This window comes from Culex pipiens, chromosome 1 (assembly GCF_016801865.2).
Source record: "Culex pipiens pallens isolate TS chromosome 1, TS_CPP_V2, whole genome shotgun sequence".
Classification (NCBI taxonomy): Eukaryota; Metazoa; Arthropoda; class Insecta; order Diptera; family Culicidae; genus Culex; species Culex pipiens.
In genome coordinates this window covers 115273393-115293473 of record NC_068937.1, presented here as the reverse complement: position 1 = coordinate 115293473, position 20081 = coordinate 115273393, and the positions used below count along the sequence as shown (strand labels likewise).

Genomic DNA, 20081 nt, shown 5'->3' with positions numbered 1-20081 from the left:
TTGTTGTGCAACTGGAGAAGAATCAATCAAAATTTGGCATATCAGATTCTTTATATTAAAATTTCAGTCGTTTTGCATTTTTTTTAAATGGGTAAAGAATTAACTTTATTGCTGGACATCATTTCTTTCTTTGTAAGTTTACATTTCATCTTGAAATTTCTTTTTAAAAAATCGCAAAAAAAAATCACATTAAATCGATATTTGACGCTCTATTGATTTATAAAGACAGAACTCGTCTATCTTCAACCCTTGAATTTTGAGAATAAAATTTCCATATAGTTGCGTAGTTCTCAGATTTTTTTTTCGTTTTAAAGCAAAAATATTATTATTAACAAACTTTTTTTAAATTTTGGAATATTTGGTTTAGCTATTTGAACAATACTACATCAATAGGTTGAAGGTCAATCTTTGACAGATTTTTTTCTAAATTTTATGGTTTTATACAAGGAGTTCAAATTTACAAGCTTTATTTAAAAAAAAATCACTACAATGAGTTATGTCATTATTTTAAGCATGCATTAGCTGCTGAGCAGTTCTCTAGGATTTCGGTCATTCGATTTTTTTTGTATTTTTTAATCCGGCTGAAATTTTTTTGGTGCCTTCGGTATGCCCAAAGAAGCCATTTTGCATCATTAGTTTGTCCATAAAATTTTCCATACAAATTTGGCAGCTGTTCATACAAAAATGATATGTGAAAATTCAAAAATCTGTATCTTTTGGAGGAATTTTTTGATCGAGTTGGTGTCTTCGGCAAAGTTGTAAGTATGGATATAGACTACACTGAAAAAAATGATACACGGTAAAAAAATTTGGTGATTTTTTTATTTAACTTTTTATCACTAAAACTCGATTTACAAAAAAAACACTATTTTTATTTATTTTTTTTATATGTTTTAGAGGACGGGTAATTCTCCGCCAACTCACACAGCAGTTGCCCCGACCCCTCTTCGATTTGCGTGAAACTTTGTCCTAAGGGGTAACTTTTGTCCCTGATCACGAATCCGAGGTCCGTTTTTTGATATCTCGTGACGGAGGGGCGGTACGACCCCTTCCATTTTTGAACATGCGAAAAAAGAGGTGTTTTTCAATAATTTGCAGCCTGAAACGGTGATGAGATAGAAATTTGGTGTCAAAGGGACTTTTATGTAAAATTAGACGCCCGATTTGATGGCGTACTCAGAATTCCGAAAAAACGTATTTTTCATCGAAAAAAACACTAAAAAAGTTTTAAAAATTCTCCCATTTTCCGTTACTCGACTGTAAAAAATTTTGGAACATGTCATTTTATGGGAAATTTAATGTACTTTTCGAATCTACATTGTCCCAGAAGGGTCAATTTTTCATTTAGAACAAAATTTTTCATTTTAAAATTTCGTGTTTTTTCTAACTTTGCAGGGTTATTCTTTAGAGTGTAACAATGTTCTACAAAGTTGTAGAGCAGACAATTACAAAAATTTTAATATATATACATAAGGGTTTTGCTTATAAACATCACAAGTTATCACGATTTTACGAAAAAAAGTTTTAAAAAAGTTGGTCGTCATCGATCATGGCCGTTCATGGTCACCCGCGACAGACACGGACGACGAAACAAAGAAAAACGCAAAAAGTAACTTTTTCAAAACTTTTTTTCGTAAAATCGCGATAACTTGTGATGTTTATAAGCAAACCCCTTATGTATATATATTAAAATTTTTGTAATTGTCTGCTCTACAACTTTGTTGAACATTGTTACACTCTAAAAAATAACCCTGCAAAGTTAGAAAAAACACGAAATTTTAAAATGAAAAATTTTGTTCTAAATGAAAAAATGACCCTTCTGGGACAATGTAGATTCGAAAAGTACATTAAATTTCCCATAAAATGACATGTTCCAAAATTTTTTACAGTCGAGTAACGGAAAATGGGAGAATTTTTAAAACTTTTTTAATGTTTTTTTCGATGAAAAATACGTTTTTTCGGAATTCTGAGTACGCCATCAAATCGGGCGTCTAATTTTACATAAAAGTCCCTTTGACACCAAATTTCTATCTCATCACCGTTTCAGGCTGCAAATTATTGAAAAACACCTCTTTTTTCGCATGTTCAAAAATGGAAGGGGTCGTACCGCCCCTCCGTCACGAGATATCAAAAAACGGACCTCGGATTCGTGATCAGGGACAAAAGTTACCCCTTAGGACAAAGTTTCACGCAAATCGAAGAGGGGTCGGGGCAACTTTTCCCGATTTCGTGTGAGTTGGTAGAGAATTACCCGGACATAAAAAGCCTACTTTTCAGAAATTTCCAGGTTTTGCAAAAAAATCTTTGAGCGAGTTATGAATTTTTGAATTAATACTGTTTTTTTCAAAAAATCGAAATATTGGTTGCAAAAATTTTTCAACTTCGTTTTTCGATGTAAAATCAAATTTGCGATCAAAAAGTACTCAAGTGAAATTTTGATAAAGTGCACCGTTTTCAAGTTAAATCCATATTTAGGTGACTTTTTTCAAAATAGTCGCAGTTTTTCATTTTTTTAAATTAGTGCACATGTTTGCCCACTTTTAGAAAAAATATTTTTGAAAAGCTGAGAAAATTCTCTATATTTTGCTTCTTGGGACTTAGTTGATACGACTGCTGAGATATTGAAATGCAAAGGTTTAAAAACAGGAAAATTGATGTTTTCTAAGTCTCACCCAAACAGCCCACCATTTTTAATTGTCGATATCTCAGCAAGTATTGGTCCGATTTTCAATGTTAATATATGAAACATTTGTGATATTTTCCGATCATTTCGAAAACAATACTTTCAAAAATTTTAAACCAAGACTAACATTTTAAAAGGGCGTAATATTGAATGTTTGGCCCTTTTGAAATGTTAGTCTTGATTTGAAAATTTTGAAAATATTGTTTTCGAAAAGATCAGAAAATTTCATATCTGTTTCATCTTTCAACATTGAAAATCGGACCATTACTTGCTGAGATATCGACATTGAAAAATGGTGGGTTGTTTGGGTGAGACTTAGAAAACATCAATTTTCCTGTTTTTAAACCATTGCATTGCAATATCTCAGCAACTAAAGGTCGTATCAACAAAGTCCCAAGAAGCAAAATATAGAGAATTTTCTCAGCTTTTCAAAAATATCTTTTTCAAAAAATTGCAAACATGTGCACTAATTTAAAAAAATGAAAAATTGCGACTAATTTCAAAAAAGTCACCTAAATATGGAATTAACTTGAAAACGGTGCACTTTATCAAAATTTCACTTGAGTACTTTTTGATTGCAAATTTGATTTTACATCGAAAAATGAAGTTGAAAAATTTTTGCGACCAATATTTCGATTTTTTGAAAAAAATCTTTATTTATTAAAAAAATCATAGCTCGGTCAAAGATTTTTTGCTCAACCTGGAAATTTCTGAAAAGTTGGCATTTGATGTCCTCTAAAACATATCAAAAAATAAAAAAAAATTAAAAATAGTGTTTTTTTTTTTTGCAAATCAAGTTTTAGTGATAAAAAGTTAAATAAAAAAATCACCAAATTTTTTTACAATGTATCATTTTTTTTTTCAGTGTAGTCAAAATCCATACCTACAACTTTGCCGAGACACCAAATCGATCAAAAAATTCCTTCAGAAGATACAGATTTTTGAATTTTCATGCATCATTTTTGTATGGACAGCTGCCAACTTTGTATGGAAAATTTTATGGACAAACTAATGATGCAAAATGGCTTCTTTGGGCATACCGAAGGCACCAAAAAAGTTTCAGCAAGATTAAAAAATATAAAAATTAAAATTGAAGAAAAAAGACCGATTTCGTAGAGAATTGCTCTGCTAAAAAAACACTTGTTGAACGACAAACTTCTGAGCATTGGCACAAAACATGATACTCCAGAAACAGAATACCCGGATGGCCAAAGGCCACAGATTGTGAGAAACCCAGAACGTCCACTCCGCACAAACATACAACCACACACAAGCACAAAATTGCAATGAATTTCAATAAAGATTCTTTTCATAAAAATAACCCATTATTTCACGGGCAATGCGAAAAGCATCCGGATAAAAATGTGCAAAAATACAAATAAAAAATCGTAAAACAAACGCCGATTGTGGCACCGGAGAAAAATCTGTGCACTGGCCCCTGCCAGGCCTCAGCCAGAATCGGTGCTGGGGCTGGTGAAGTTTATTATACCGCACAACTGACACCACAGCCAACACACGCGGTCGGCTGTCAACATTTGGTCTGGGTCAAACGGTGGCCAAATCGGATACCAACACTAGAATAAAAAGAAGTTAATCCACCTAGAAATTTTGAAGCTGAGTTGTCTATTGTCAACAACTATGTCCATTTGTATTTGAAGTTATTTTTCATGTTTTAAAAAGATAAGACTTAGTTATTTGAAATTCTGTCTTCATGTTATTCTCAAAGTCTATCTAGACAACAGCTGATTTTTTTTCGAAATATACAAACTCAATACCCAACTCCTCCAAAGTATCAACCCAAAAAGTTCAACCGAAAAAAAAAGTGAAACAGACCCCGAAATAGAGAGAAACGCTCCCTTCCATCACCAGCCCGCCCTCCGCTGGACGTTGAACGACTCTGTGGCAAACTCCACCGACTGTGACCAAATTGGCGTTCAACAAGTGTTTTATGGTGTTCAACCAGGGAGGGGGACAAGGAGGAGGTAGGTCGACTCCACGGCCTCACGGTCACCAACAGAAGTAGGCAGCAGCCGCAATTTGCATTGGTTGGAGCTGCACACATACATACGTGCACACGTACACGGACATGTTTGGATGAGTGTATGTGTGTGTGTCACTAACAGACACCCGACACAGTTTTTGGCAATATAATGTGATGCGTCAGGCCAGATTGCGGTGCAGACAGCGAGGTTGGATGGGTATTTTGTGTGTGTGTTTTTTTTTTTGCTTGTTTCAAAGTTTGAAGGGAAAATAGCAAGGAACAGCACTGAGAGAAATAGTTATTTGAAAACTAAAAAGTAACATACGAAACTCAAACAACAATGCAATAAAAAATAACTTATTGCTTGTTATTGATTTTATCATGTTTTTGACCCGAGGCACAAAAACTTTGAAAAATATTTGCATCGGCCTAAAATGTTCCGTTTTGATCTTATAGCTACTTTCATGTATGATGTTTTGAGTACTTTATGGTCTTTGAGTCCAAAAAACTTTTTTTCGAAGAAAAGCATCCCTGAAACAAATGTTAACTGAGAAAATTTCCTATATTTTCAGCATATTTTAAAGTGGTTTTTGGATCTATCTGGTTATTTTGCACCATCACACACTATGGTTCAAAAACTGTATTTTTAAGCCTCCTAAAACATATGGGTAATTCTCCGCCAACTCACACAGCAGTTGCCCCGACCCCTCTTCGATTTGCGTGAAACTTTGTCCTTAGGGGTAGCTTTTGTCCCTGATCACGAATTCGAGGTCCGTTTTTTTGATCAATAATTTGCAGTCTGAAACGGTGATGAAATAGAAATTTTATGTTAAAGGGACTTTTAAGTAAAATTGGACGCCCGATTTGATAGCGTACTCAGAATTCCGAAAAACATATTTTTTATCGAAAAAAAAACTCTGCAATTTTCCGTTACTCAACTGTAAATTGAGACTGATTATGGGAAATTTAATATACTTTTCGAATCTACATTGACCTAGAAGGGTCATTTTTTCATCTAAAACAAAAATTTTCATTTTAAAATTTCATCTTTTTTTCTAACTTTGCAGGGTTAGTTTTTAGAGTGTGACAATTATCTACAAAGCTTTAGAGCAGACTATTACAAAAAAATTGATATATAAACATGAGGGGTTTGCTTATAAACATCACAAGCAAAATGTAACTTTTCCAAAACTTTTTTTTCGTAAAATCGCGATAACTCGTGATGTTTATAAGCAAACCCCTTATGTTCATATATCAAAATTTTTGTAATAGTCTGCTCTATATCTTTGTAGAACATTGTTACACTCAAAAAAAATAACCCTGCAAAGTTAGAAAAAAACACGAAATTTTAAAATGAAAATTTTTGTTCTAGATGAAAAAATGACCCTTCTGAGTCAATGAAGATTCGAAAAGTACATTAAATTTCCCTTAAATGACATGTTTGAAAAAAATTTACAGTCGAGTAATGGAAAATGGCACAGTTTTTAAATTTTTTTGAGTAATTTTTTTTTTATGAAAAAATACGTTTTTTTTTTAATTTTGAGTACGTTTCTAATTTTACATAAGGCATCATCCATAAAGTACGTCACGCTCTAGGGGGGGAGGGGGGGTTGTCGCAAGTGTGACAAAGTGTGACAAGGGGGAGAGGGGGGGTCCGTGATACCGTGACGTCACGCTAGAATATTTCCTGAATACTGAAAATTCAGTCAAAGAATATATCTAAAAAAAGTTTTTTTTAGATAAAATTTACTCATAAATCAAACACGACACAAGGCTTTAAGAAACTGAGTTTCCGATGATAGATTTAATATGCTTAAATTATTAGATTTTCAAAAAAAAAACTGTTGATGGTGATTTCTATCACTACAACATTCAACAAAAAAAAAATTAAACACAACCTGTAAAAATTAAAAACTTTCTCGATTGAACTCCGAATTTATAAATAATCATATTTATAAATCATGTAACAATTATTCAAAAATCAATATGAAGGGGGGAGGGGGTTCAACAGAATGTGACGTACTTTTCGAAGGGGGGTTGGAGCCAGCGTGACAAAGTGTGACATAGGGGGGAGGGGGGGTTAATTTTGGCCGATTTTAGCGTGACATACTTTATGGATGACGCCTAAAAGTCCCTTTTGATACTAAATTTCTATCTCATTGAAAATTATTGAAAAACACCTCTTTTTTCACATGTGCGAAAATGAAAGGGGTCGTACCGCCCCTCCGTCACGAGATATCAAAAAACGGACCTCGGATTCATGATCAGGGACAAAAGTTACCCCTTGGGACAAATGTTCACGCAAATCGAAGAGGGGTCGGGGCAACTTTTCCCGATTTCATGTGAGTTGGTAGAGAATTATCCATATATAAAAAAAATCGAACATAAAAAACGAACATAAAATCTTCATTAAAAACAAAATTACATGAAAAATTGCGAATTTGTTCAGTCAGTCAAAACTAATTGGAAAAAGCATTACTTTTTCATACAAGTGCTGAAAAGCACTGCTGTAAAGTAGACCTTGTATCGAAATTTCTTTTCGCTTCTGTAATTTTTCATGAAGAAAAAAGTAGGCCGATTTATCATTCGAGAATGACAGGGAAATTGTTTTTTGCATAAGAAGTAGTTTATGCAACAAGTTACAAAAAGAAGATTTTTTTCAGCACGAGTTGTAAATTTATCCAACCAAGTTTACCGAGTTGGACAAATACGATGAGTGCTGAAAAAATAAAGTTTTGAAACGAGTTGCTTACAACATTTTTTTTTTGCAATTCCGTAAAACGCTTTTGAATGGAATTTTGTGTCAAATATCCATGTGTTGAATAAATACACCGTTCAAAACAAAAAATATTAAAAAATGTTACTTTTTGCAATTCCGTCGTGAAACTACTCACTTTTCCAGTCATTCTTGAACGACGAAATAGTCTACTTTTCTGTACCAAAAATAACAGAATCGAATAGCAACACTTTTCAAAATAAATGCTGAAAAGTTGAACTTTCGGTGAACCTCGTTGGATAAATGTACGGCTCGTGCTGAATCCTCTTTTTGCAACTTGTTGCATAAACTAATATTTCGAAACAAGTGCTGAAAAGATCAACTTTACAGCACCCATTTCGATCCCGAAAAGTAGAACATTACAGCACTGGTATTGAAAGGTATCAACTTTCCTTTCTGTTATTTTTAGTATAGAAAAGTAGGCCGTTTTGTCACTCGAACATGACAGCAAAAGTAAATAGTTTCACGACGGAATTGCAAAATAGTAGTTTAGGCAACAAGTTGTAAAAAGAGGATTTTTTCAGCACGAGTCGTACATTTATCCAACGAGGTTCACCGAGTTGGATAAATACGACGAGTGCTGAAAAAATCAAGTTTTGCAACGAGTTCCATACAACATTTTTTGCAATTCCGAAAAACACCTATTGAGTGATATTTTAAGTCAAATTTTCATGTGTTTTGTCTATAAAACGTTTAAATCAAAAAAATGTTGAAAAGTGTTACTTTTCGAAACAAGTGCTGAAAAGTTCAACTTTTCAGCACCCATTTCAGTGCTGAAAAGTAGAACTTTTCAGCATTTATTTTGAAAAGTGTTGCTATTCGATTCTGTTATTATTGGTTATAATTTTGTCATCATTACCTATTTTTTGTAAAAATTCAGTCGTGAAAGGGTTAAACAATGCTTCTCAATGTCAAAAAATTAAACCAAATTGATATTATTTCATATTTATTAAACAACATAATTCCAGAATTTCAAAATAACGACTTACATTTTAAAACGGCGTATGATATAAAAAATCTTACTTTTCAAAATTCCCCATAAATATTTTCCTTTAGTGTTGCCCTATTCATCACAGCCAACATCGAACTCCCTTCAGCTAAAACACAACCACAAACTGCCACCAAAAAAAAAGGAGAATCAAAACCCCAAACAAACAAACGAAGGCAAAAAACACCGTTTCACATCGCGCAAAGTGTCGTTTCGTCACCGTAATGAAAGCAAATTGTATCTAAATTGAATTATTATTTGCGCTCCCTGTGCACTCTCTACGTTCATTCTGTCCCGGCCTTGTTGCGCTGACATAGGACGACGCCGCAGACGACGACGGCAGTTCGTCAATCTGTCCCCACCAGGACAAACTTTGATCTGGTGTGTGCGACGATTGTTTGCAATTGTTGCGGTTTTTGCTGTCTGACTGACTGAGGGGAGCACCGAGCAGCAGCTGTACTGTCAGTCTAATGGGACTAGCTGAACGACTTAATCGTCGCATTAGTGACACTTTCGGTTGGGTGAGGTGATCATTAGCGATTTGAGCAGCAGTGGGTAGAACCCACTGGCTTTGCTAGTGCTTGAAAGTTGAAACTTAAACTATTCAAACAGGTCTACCCAAAATCTAGCCAAAATATTGCTGAATATACTTGTGGGTACAACGCTCCAGAACTGGTGGGTGTTACCCACAGCTAACATTATACACAGAAGATTATAGTAACAAGTGTACTGCAAGAATAGCTTGTGGGTGCTTATTCTTGAGTAAGTTGGTGCTACTTATACAGCATTTGAATTGTTTTTGAAACAAAAAAAATTGCAACATTACCCCATGTGGCATACGGACGTTTCACCCTTTCTTGACGATCTTCGAAGGTCTACCCGATTAGGAGTGCGTCTGCGTCGTCAGCTGCGACAGATCACCAACGTTCACATGGCTCGCGGACACGGCCGACCTTTCTGCGAGCTCAAGGAACCCTGACTTCGTCGTCTCGGACGCAATTACCGGCCACGAGTGTGCACAGTACGCGATCAAGATCCGACCGCGAGTATTGGCTAACTTTCGGGACTCGCGAGCTTCGCGATCGTAATCGATCGCGCACGTTGTGTGCGTGTTAAGCTGTGCACACGGACACCAACACCGCCACGATCTTCGTGGCTGGCGAAGAAGTGGTTAACCTTGAAAGTCGGCTTCTTCTTCCTCGTCGTCGGCGAGACTTCGTCAAGCCGCCGTGGTTCGGTACTTCACGCATAACTTGGCTCCGCAGTTGCCGCATCGCGCAGAAATTTTCAGACAAATGAGTCAACGACTACCAACGGTGAGTCCTTATAGAAAGCTCGCTGGAGTTGGCCACCAGAGTGGCCCCCTTGAACTTGACACTCACCCTCGCGCGGCTGGCTGACTTTGCAGAGTCGGATGAGAAGTGTGGAGAAGTCTTTGGACAAGGTCAGCCCGTTTGGTGTACGTAGAAGGCACTCGGCCCAGACGTGACTTCGAGGAAGGAACGGTTTTCGTTGAAACTTTACACTGAAGATCTTAAAGTTGCACAGTTAACTTTTTCTTACAATCAAAAATTCTAACGTTTTTTTTTTTAAATAGGTCCTATAAACATATCAAACACAATAGCTTATAGAACTTTTTCAAAAAAAAACTCTAGAATTGTTTCAAATTTCAATTTTAAGGGCGCACATCAACCAGATCTTCAAAACAACGAGAGATATCGATACAATTTCTTTGGTTGTGTAACAAAAGGTTTCAGTATTCTGTTTTCAGCCCACAATTTATATCATCTTTTTCTCCACAACTGTCAACTTTAAATAACATGAAGGTTTTTCTGACATTTACAAGGAATTTTTTCTAAAATTTTAATTCTGTCAGGGTTGCCAGTTTTGCTGAATGCAAAACCATTAGAAGCAAATACCTGTTTAACTAAGTAAAAAATAATGGTTTCAAAAATCATACTCATTGAATCTTCTATGATATTTCAATTTTCAGCTAACAAATAAGCTAAAAATGATTATCAATGCAGAAAAAGGCGTTTTAGATTGTTTTCTATTTCCATTGCAATTTTCCAGTTTTATGGATTTTTTGCCCCCATAAACTTCGAAAAATATTTGCAACGGCCTAAATAGAAAAAAAATCTATTCATAAAAATATTAAATTTGAAAACATGTAACCGAACACCAAAATACTTTTAAACTTTCATAGATTCGTTTGAATTTCGATTCCCCGTCAAAATCGTCTAACATTCTGCTTGGTTTTCGTTTGAAGTCTTCACACCATCCCTCTTTTTTATACTGCATCAACAGGGCCATCAAAATTAAAGTGATGTCATTTCGTGATCAACACGTTTCTCGTTTTTTTTTTGTTTTTGAAGTAGGAACTCAACGGGCCCCACCAGCATGCTGTGAGCAAATTGGTCAAATTTCCAGCCATTAGCTGTGCCGGCAGCTTAGCTGGGTGAGGTAATAAAAAACGTTTGCGACGACACAAATTTGGTGAGGGGAGGGGGCAATTATGGGCTGGGAACCATGAAAAAGCCCCACTGACCTTGACGGGGCTAACAATTGGAATTTGAAATTTGTTGACCAACACGGTTAGCGAAAATGACTTAAAATTTTAGTAAAATTTAATTCCATGAAAAGTGTAAATTACATGTTAGAAAAAATAAAATTGTTTAAAATTTAAGCTATTTTTGTTTCGAATGAAGTAGTCCCACCTCAAACTCCGTTCTGTTGTCCATTATGACATCCGAAGAAGTGGAACCACAAAAACCTCCAGACGGTAAACAATAATAAACCTCGCTGGCGAAGACGATTCCATGGGGACCAATATTAACACTTTTTGTTGTTGCTTATTTGCTATTTCGTTTGTTAAGATCTTGTTTCGCCAAATTATTTAAGGTTACCCGTCCGTTTGTGTACCACGACGATTACACCCGCAGCCCCGTGAGGAAGGTTAGAGACCGTAATTAAAACCCATTTCGTGTGGCTAACTGACATCAAATTCTTTTTTTGCCAAGGTTAACCGTCCAAGAATTGGGTTAGTCAATGGTGGTGGATTTCAAAGTGCCACAATTTTATGATGATTTTTGAGAGACGGTAAGGAAGTCGACTTCCTCTTCTTTGTTATTGAAACCGACGACAAAACTAGCTCGATTTTAGTGGCATTTTTCCGCCGACCGTTGAAATTTAATGCCTTAAACCCTCAACTGCCCAAATTTGAGGATTGTGTTTTCAAAACATTGGCAAAATGTTTTGGAAAATCTTCAATTGTCTACAAATGCAAGAGTTTTTCTTTCGAAAACTATTAATTTTTGGCATTTATCTAATTATAGTCCGTCCAGAAGCGGGCTTGGATTGTAGAAGGTTGAGAATACAAAATTTGATTAAAAGTGATTATTTTTAGAAACTTTTAATCGATTTAGCTTTTAATCTTACCAAAGTCAACACATAGTCTGAGATATCAAAAAAATGACTGCAAGCTTATTCTGATTAAAAATATAAGGAATTGTCATAAAGACGGCCAAAGTTAAACCCTGACAAATGACATTTTTCAAAAAAATCTCATAAACAAATAAAAACACCAAACAAGCATAAGAAAACTTCTTCCCATACTTTTTGTAATTCGAAGGTTTATTCTACAATTGATTTTTGGCCCTTTTTTTCGAACAAAGTCCTTTCTACAAGGAAGGAAGGAGGGGTAGGATTTTAGAAGGTTGTGAAATAAAAAGGCAAACTTATGGGAAATTGGACGAGCTTTCCGTTAAAAATATTTACGAGACTGAAAAACCAAGTCTGTCATACAGAAATTGTCAAAAACCACCAAAAATCCCGTTTTTTCAACATTTTTATTTTTAAAACCGCTGTATCTTCCCAAGGATTGGACATAGGACAATGGTCAATACGGAGACTTTTATGTAAAATTGTCTGTAAATCGATTCCCACTACCGGTTTTCAAAAATTTTGACGTTTAGACCACTTTTCAAATAAACAGTTTTAGTAAATGATTTTTGTGTCTTTTAGTAACATTTTAGGCTACTTCCTCAAAAATTTTGAACGAAAAATATCGTGACATCACCTTCAAGTTTAAGTTTTAAACTTAAAAATCAAAAAATCTCATAGATGTGGCGTGTATTTTTGTTTCAGTGTATTTTTTTTAGAAAGCCCGTCCAATTTCCTAGAAGTTTGTCTTTGACCACTTTTTGATACGACGCAACGGCTTCGAGATACAGTAATTTTTAAATTACAGAATACAAAAATATGTTATTCTCGAGTACTATTTGCTCCATGTGCACAAAAGTGGCTTATATAGGCCTAGGATAACATGTCTACAAAGTTTCATTGAAATCGGAGAGGGTCGGGTACAAAAGTATCAGAAAATTTCCTGATTTGAGCTGGAATTGCTCATTCTTTTTATATTTTCGACAACTTGTGAAGCGTTTCTTAGTCAAAATTTGTTCTTTGCATTCTTCTGAAACATTATTGTTTCATCCTATTTTATTTTATTTCAGGCATTTTAACCATTATAGTGATTATCCTCTTTATACGGTTCGAATGTTTTTACAACAGAATAAAACAACGGTGAATGACCTTATTTTGAACTTTGTTTTTGTATCAACTGCAAGCCTTCAAGCGATTTGAAGATGTTCACAAAACATACAAAATGCTTAGAAAAGAAAGCAGTTTTATTTTTTTCAGAATACTACTTTTTCATAATGTTTGCTTTTTAAAAAATACTGATCAAATTTTGTAATTAAGAAAAGATTTTAAAAAAGAAATCAAAAAAAGATTGTATGTCATCATTTGATTAAGACTCTAATTTATAAGTATTTCTAAAAATAGTAAAGTGAACTGAAATTTTTATTGCATTTAAATATGAGTCGATCTTATCATTTTCTTGAAATTTTTGTTCGGCTAAAATAGTAGTTTATGCAACAAATTGCAAAAAGAGGATTTTTTCAGCACGAGTCGTACATTTATCCAACGAGGTAAAAATAAAAATAAAAATACGAAGAGTTCTGAAAAAATCAAGTTTTGCAACGAGTTCCATTCAACATTTTTTGCAATTCCAAAAAACACACACTGAGTGAAATTCTATGTCAAATTTTCATGTATTTTGTCAATAAATCGTTTAAATCAAAAAAAAATGTTGAAAAGTGTTACTTTTCGAAACAAGTGCTGAAAAGTTCAACTTTTCAGCACCCATTTGAGTGCTGAAAAGTAGAACTTTTCAGCATTTATTTTGAAAAGTGTTGCTATTCGATTCTGTTATTTTTGGTACAGAAAAGTAGGCTATTTCGTCGTTCAAGAATGACAGGAAAAGTAAGTAGTTTCACGACGGAATTGCAAAAAAGAGATTTTAAGTGTTATTTTGTTTTTTTTTAGTGTTATCAGCATTTGAATATTAATAAAACATAACATTTAAATCAATTTTTTTGATCAGAAAAAATATCACTGACAGCAGAGTGACCAATCAAATTCCATTTTCGAATTCCCGACTTTAACATAACTTCAAATAAGGATTTCCATTTTCAAAAAAATATTAAAAGCTGTTTATGACACAAATTGACAGTTTTAGCAAAAATAGAAAATTGAAAAAAAATAAAAAAAATAATTTTTTTAATTATGTTATTAATTTTATTTTTTGTCCATTGGCAATTTAAACTGATGACGGTTATTATTTTAAAAAAATCAAAATATTTAAGAGTTGGAACCAACGATGCCAGATTATTTTATAGGAGATCTGTATTTGCTTTAAAAAAATCTGTATTTTGTCAAATTCGAAGCCATAGAAGATTTTTTAAGACTTTTAACAACAGATTGAAGCTTTTCAATCTTATTAAAGCATAATTCAATTACTGACTTGTTGAAATTTTAAATAAAATGATTTAAAAAAAATCTGTATCGCTGATTTTTGTGATTTTTGGGATCGAAAAATCTGTATAATACAGATTTATCTGTATATCTGGCATGGCTGGTTGGAACATATTATTTTAAAATAGAGACCGTCAAGACCATTGGGTTGTGGAGCGAATATTCACCATATTTTTCAAGCGAGTATGCATGGGATTTCCGACTCTTCCCATTTTTTGTGTCAAAAAATCTTAAATTCCCAACTTTTCCCGACTGCAGCACTTTGATTTTTTTTTCTTATCTTAACAATCTTATTTTTTTTAAATTTAAATCTAATTTTCTTTCTTAACTTTTTTGCTCTTTAAAATTTAGAAAATTAGAACTTTGTAAAGCAATTATTTGCATTTAAACACGGAAATAATATTTAAGAAATATTTCTGATTTTATCAAAAGCATTTTATTATTATTCAAAAATAGTAAATTATATTCAAGAAAGATCCTACAAGGAATCAAAATGTCTCGGAAAACCTACTCTTAAGATTTGAACTCGGATCGTAGGATTCAGAGTCCAGAAGGCTAACCATTACACCATGGAACCAAATGACCGTTTAGGTTAAAGTCATGTGACTTTAGTCACAAAAGCTTACAAAATTTCTCCCAAAAATCACAATTTTAGGACAACACTTTTCATTCACTTAGAATTATTTTACAGTTAACGACCGCCAGGTCGTAAGTTTACCAAAATGTGGCCCGTGTCGTTGAATCGAATGCCAAGAGTTCCCCTCCGCGAAACCAAAATGGACCGCAGACTCTAATTGACTTTTCGACACGCGAGCTGCAAAAATTTAAATGGCAATATAACTACCACCTTCGAGAGGGAGAGGCTGCAGTGTTGCACTTTATGAAAAAGTGCTGTTTTATGATGATGATGAAGAAGGTGCACCGGTCAGAACCTCGCCCAGTGTGGAAGTGCACTTGGCCAGGGGCCAATCGCTCAACTGTCCCCGACCACGACGACGTCCATAATTCGTACCAAATGTTGACGGCGGGGCTTTTTGACGGAACGGCTAATAAAATTTCAATTTTGGCCCCGCCGGAATTTTGTCACGCATTAGTCGCTCAGGTTCTGCGTGGTTTCAAAAGTAGGGAAGCTGCGTTTCCGCGCCGGGCGGTTGATGGATTGAACAAAAACTGCATTGAAAATCGGCCGCAGGAAGTTGGCGTCGCGGTACGGATGACGGAACGATTTCCGGTGAAGGAAACACGGTGAGATCCCATTTGAGATGAGAGAAGTCTTAATATTCTGACCTCATCAGGTCAAACCGATTCTGTTGAATATTCCCAAAAATCTCAAAAATATCTACATAACTTGGATATGCACCTCTCCTTGACCATCCCACAGGTCATCTTCCTGTGTCTCCCGAACATCCATCCGTCAAACCATGGTCTACAAATTACCATTCGCGTTCAATATTCATCATCTAGTTTCAGATTCTGGCGCTGCTGCTGCCAAATGTTAGAATCTGTAGCGAGGGCCGGCTCCGACAAACTTGGCAAGCGATCACAATCAATTGCCTTAATTAACATACAGTCTCACCCGTATGGTGGTGGTGGTAGAGGTTCATAAACACTACCACTACCAGCAGGAGGGGACCCGATTGTCACCAAAGACTACACAGGGCAGTTCAAACTGGGATGCTCTCCACCGTAGAGGTCGACAGTGCCAACCAGCAGCCAGAGCTGCAGTTTTCAGGGTGAATGTATCCAATTTCGACCCATCTGTACCTGAGTTCGACCTAATGATTTTTAACGTATTTTCGTTGCAGGAAGTTGTAACAACAATTTTTAAGTGATAAATATCTTTTGAACTGCAGAAGGACGAAAATAGATTACAATAGGACGAAAATAGGTCCACCTCTCCTAAAGCAGTAATAACAACAAACAAGCGAACTCACTCTCCCTCTCGGGTTCGGCCATCACGGCAGGAGGAGTCGACTCTCGCTCGTCACAGTTTATTAGAGTCAATTGAACAATAAATAAGTTACGGTCAACGACGGCGACGTCGGCCCGTTTCGAGAGTCCAACAATGTCAAGTTTCCAAGAACCTTGCGCGGCGAGCGAAACCTTCGAAACGAACAGTCAGCACTCCGGGGCTCTTCAATAAAGCTTGAGCAAACGTACTCTATTGATGCTGGGGCCCAATGTTGATGAATTTGGAATACGGCTTCGGGATCCTGTTTTGACAAAAGGGTGGTACAATTTTCGACAAGATGTGACAAAAATTTCGACCCAAAACGAAAATAGGGACTCAGTAGGATCTTCTTCAAAACTCACACAAAATCATTGTTTGAGTCGAAGTTTTAAACATTTTTAAAGCATACAAGTAGCCCTACATATTCAACAATCACAGTTGTCATTGTTCTTGTGAGCAACTCTGAACGTCAACATGATTACTGCAAAGTCCGTCAAATGCATCAGATTCAGCATGGCCCTAGCGCTCTTCAAAGCTTAGCAGAGCCTTCTGCTGTGTTGATCAAATCTACAGGACACTTTTCCTGGTGAGTCCCAGCAACAGTCAGTTTGATGGTCTCAGGCTATGACCCTTTGTTTACATTTCAACCGAGAGGGACAACAATCAATTGTGACAATGATGACTGCACGACAAGTGAAACGAAATTACCAATTGTTTGATCATTTGGCACATCTACGGGATGAAGTACAAATAGTTTGTCCGGCTTTAAAAGAGGGCATAAATACCACTTAGGTGGTCATAATTTGAGGCAGAGTGGCCAGATCTTCAAAATTTTTAACTCATTTGAAAGGTCGCGATTACCTATCAAACGATATACAACATGATGGTTTTTGACACATTTCCGACCGTTTATTTAACATTCGGATTTGTGCGAATACATATTTATATACATAACTTTTGAACTACTTATCGAAACAGTATTCGATGTTGAGTCGGGTACATGAAGGAGGAGCAGGAGCAGAATCAAGCCTTAAATTGATACCTGTTTATTACATTTTTTCTGCCATTTTGCAAAAAAAAAACTCAACTAAAATGATATAAGCGGTTATGTTATTGACATGACCAAAAAGTCAAAGAACATTCCCGAAAATTCTGACGAAATTTGTTGAAGTTTGCTACCCATAAAAACGAAATACGAAATGGCAGTGGCAGGCAGTGCATTTTGACGTGAGCAGGATGCACGTTCTCGTTGCGTTGCATTTTTTGCGCATTGACATTGTTTGGTTTAAAATGGTGATATTTCAAATCCGAATCAACTAAACAAATCGAAACAAGAGACTCCAAAAATGTGATACGCACTCGTGCTACAAATTGTGATATCCTAACTTTGAAACAGTCTGTCAAGCGTCAGTTTAGTCTTGAATAGAACTTTTTAGTACATTGAAGCTTACCCAAAGTTATGAAAAATTGCACATATATGTGCCGATCGCAGAAGCAATACTATTCGCCTATTTCAGATGAAATCCAAAGATTGTCTATTAAGAGGAGCTGTGTCGAAAGAAGAATCTCGCGCTAGTTGTTGTTGTTGTTGTGCTGGCAGTTGTTTTCCCTCTTGAGCAACTCGAGAGAGAGTTTGATGAACTACACACACTTGTTTTCTTTCTCCTTTTCTTTCGCTAGTGTAGAAGCTCTGGCTACTTTGATTTGAAATCACACTACAGAAATATTTGAACTATTTCGCAGATTATCACACTTTTATTTCATTTGATTGATTTAATCGCTTTTTTATTGATTTAAACTTAACGGAAAACTTTCAGTTTTCCTTTCTCAAACGTAACAATTGCACAAAAATCGGTTGTCACGCCACACGTTTATCTCTTTCTCTCTTTTCTCTCTCACGTTTCTTTTGTTTCAACCACCGCTCTCTTTCTCTTTACTTCTTTGGCTGTGTTTTCCCCACGATTACGCGTTCTTGTGACGTCACGGACTTGCACTTTCCTTCGCTGTGGAGGAGGAAAAACCACGTGCACACTTTTCCTTAGCCGAGGACAACAAGGGACACGAGGAGACAAAACAACAAACAAAAATACGAATGCGACCAGTTTCGCTCCCGCTGACAGTTTTTTTCGGGGGGTGAACTCGCTTTTCCGAAGGCACACTTAGAACTGGCTGCTGGAAGTAGAAGAGAAAAAATTGGACAACATTGGAGAAACATCATCAAACGAAACTGCAGCCGATTTTTTATTCTCTTTTTTTGTTATTTTTTTCGGTAGTGGTGGTGGTGAAGATGGAAGTGGAATTGCTTTTTTTTGCTTGCTTTGAGGCTGAGAAAGAAGAAGGAAGGAAGCGCCGAGAAGAACTGAGTTGATTGTTGTTGTTGCAGCACAGAAGAGAGAAGTTGCAGGAAAGAGAAACGCGAGAAGAACAGACAGAACAAGAGCAAGAACGAAGGAAGGAAGTGCAACCCCGAAGGGTGTAGAGTATTTGAGTGTGAGAGAGAGAAGGAATTAGCAGAAGAGAAGGAAACACATACACAAAGCCAGGGTAAAGTGGAGGTCAGCACTTTTCGATTATTATTGTTCGTTTTCTTTTCCAATCTTTTTTTTGCGCAGACGGCTCAGGTGAGGACGACTTTGCGAGGAAGCGAAACGGAAGAAGAAGAAACACTTGAGGATGATGGAGCGATTATAGTTGGTGTGGTAAAAGAAGAGGAGAGGTAGAGAGAAGATAAGTCAAGGTTAAAGAAGCGGTTCGATTTCTTTTGCACAACGGGGTAGAGAGACAGACAGACACATAGGGAGGCTAAAAAGAGAGACGCACGCAGAGAGACAGGCGGACAGGTAGAGATTGTGTGTGAGAGAAAAGGGAATAAGTTTTGTAAAGAGCGGAAAAGAGAAGTAGAGAAAGAGAGAGGTTTTAAGAGAGAGATGCAAAAAACGTGTGTGTGTAAACATTTAGATACGTTCATAGATTGTATAATAAACAGGTAAGAAGAAATGGCAAAAGTGCCTAAGAATCTGTACTGGTTTGTTTAAAAGCATAGAAAGGAGAAAGAAATCAATGTGCTTAGGTCTAATACTTACTGTAATGGCACTTGTATTTACGGTTGGGATTAAGACAGAATGGGAAAACAATACAAAAAGCGTTGCTCAAAGCCACAAAACAAAAATAAAGAGGTAATCATTACGTCGTACAGGTGCTAACAGAGTTGTTTCAAATAGATCAACCCTATTTTAAGGTAGTTATGATGAGAATAAGCAAATGAAATTTGTCAATCGATATTGATAAAGTACCACTCTAACAAATCTATTTCGATGGTTATTAGTAAGCTATTGAAAGGTACCCCATATCTCAGCTTAGGTTAATTACTGCACTGATGCTTTTTGTCAAAACCACCAAATAGATGAAATGAAATGAAATTGCTCTAGTAAAATGGCTAAACTAAATCCATCAAAGATTAAAGGAGAATGGGCAAATTTGTATGGGAGCTGGTCCAAGGATGTACACGAACGGGACCAACTTTTTTCGAAAGATCTCGCCGAGACATGAAAAAAAGTCTTCTGGACCAACTCTCTAAACCCCGGGGTTCAAAAGTTACAAGTTGTTGAAGTTTGAGCATTTTGGGTTAAAATGTACAAAAATCGTATTTTTGCTATTTCTAAAATCATTTATAAAATCTCTGTTTCATTATGGATTTTAATTTTCTTGACTTCATTCGACGCGTATCAGCAAAAACTATGAGTTCTGATATGTCTTAGCATGATTGAAACATGATTTCTCTTGTTTTTATCCGTTTGAACCGTTTGTGCAAGAGGCATCCCATTGAAA

At 35.8% G+C, this 20081-nt stretch overlaps 1 protein-coding gene and 1 pseudogene across 1 annotated transcript in view; one reads left to right on the top strand and one right to left on the bottom strand.

Moving 5' to 3' along the window:
- LOC128092359 (uncharacterized) overlaps positions 1 to 20081 on the top strand; it is a 60677-nt pseudogene that overhangs the window by 14046 nt on the left and 26550 nt on the right.
- LOC128092307 (uncharacterized) overlaps positions 1 to 20081 on the bottom strand; it is a 169691-nt gene that overhangs the window by 127620 nt on the left and 21990 nt on the right. The window contains exon 2 of the mRNA XM_052706208.1: positions 17705 to 18425. The gene's annotated coding sequence lies outside the window, so the exon portion shown is untranslated. The remainder of the gene's footprint in view (positions 1 to 17704; positions 18426 to 20081) is intronic.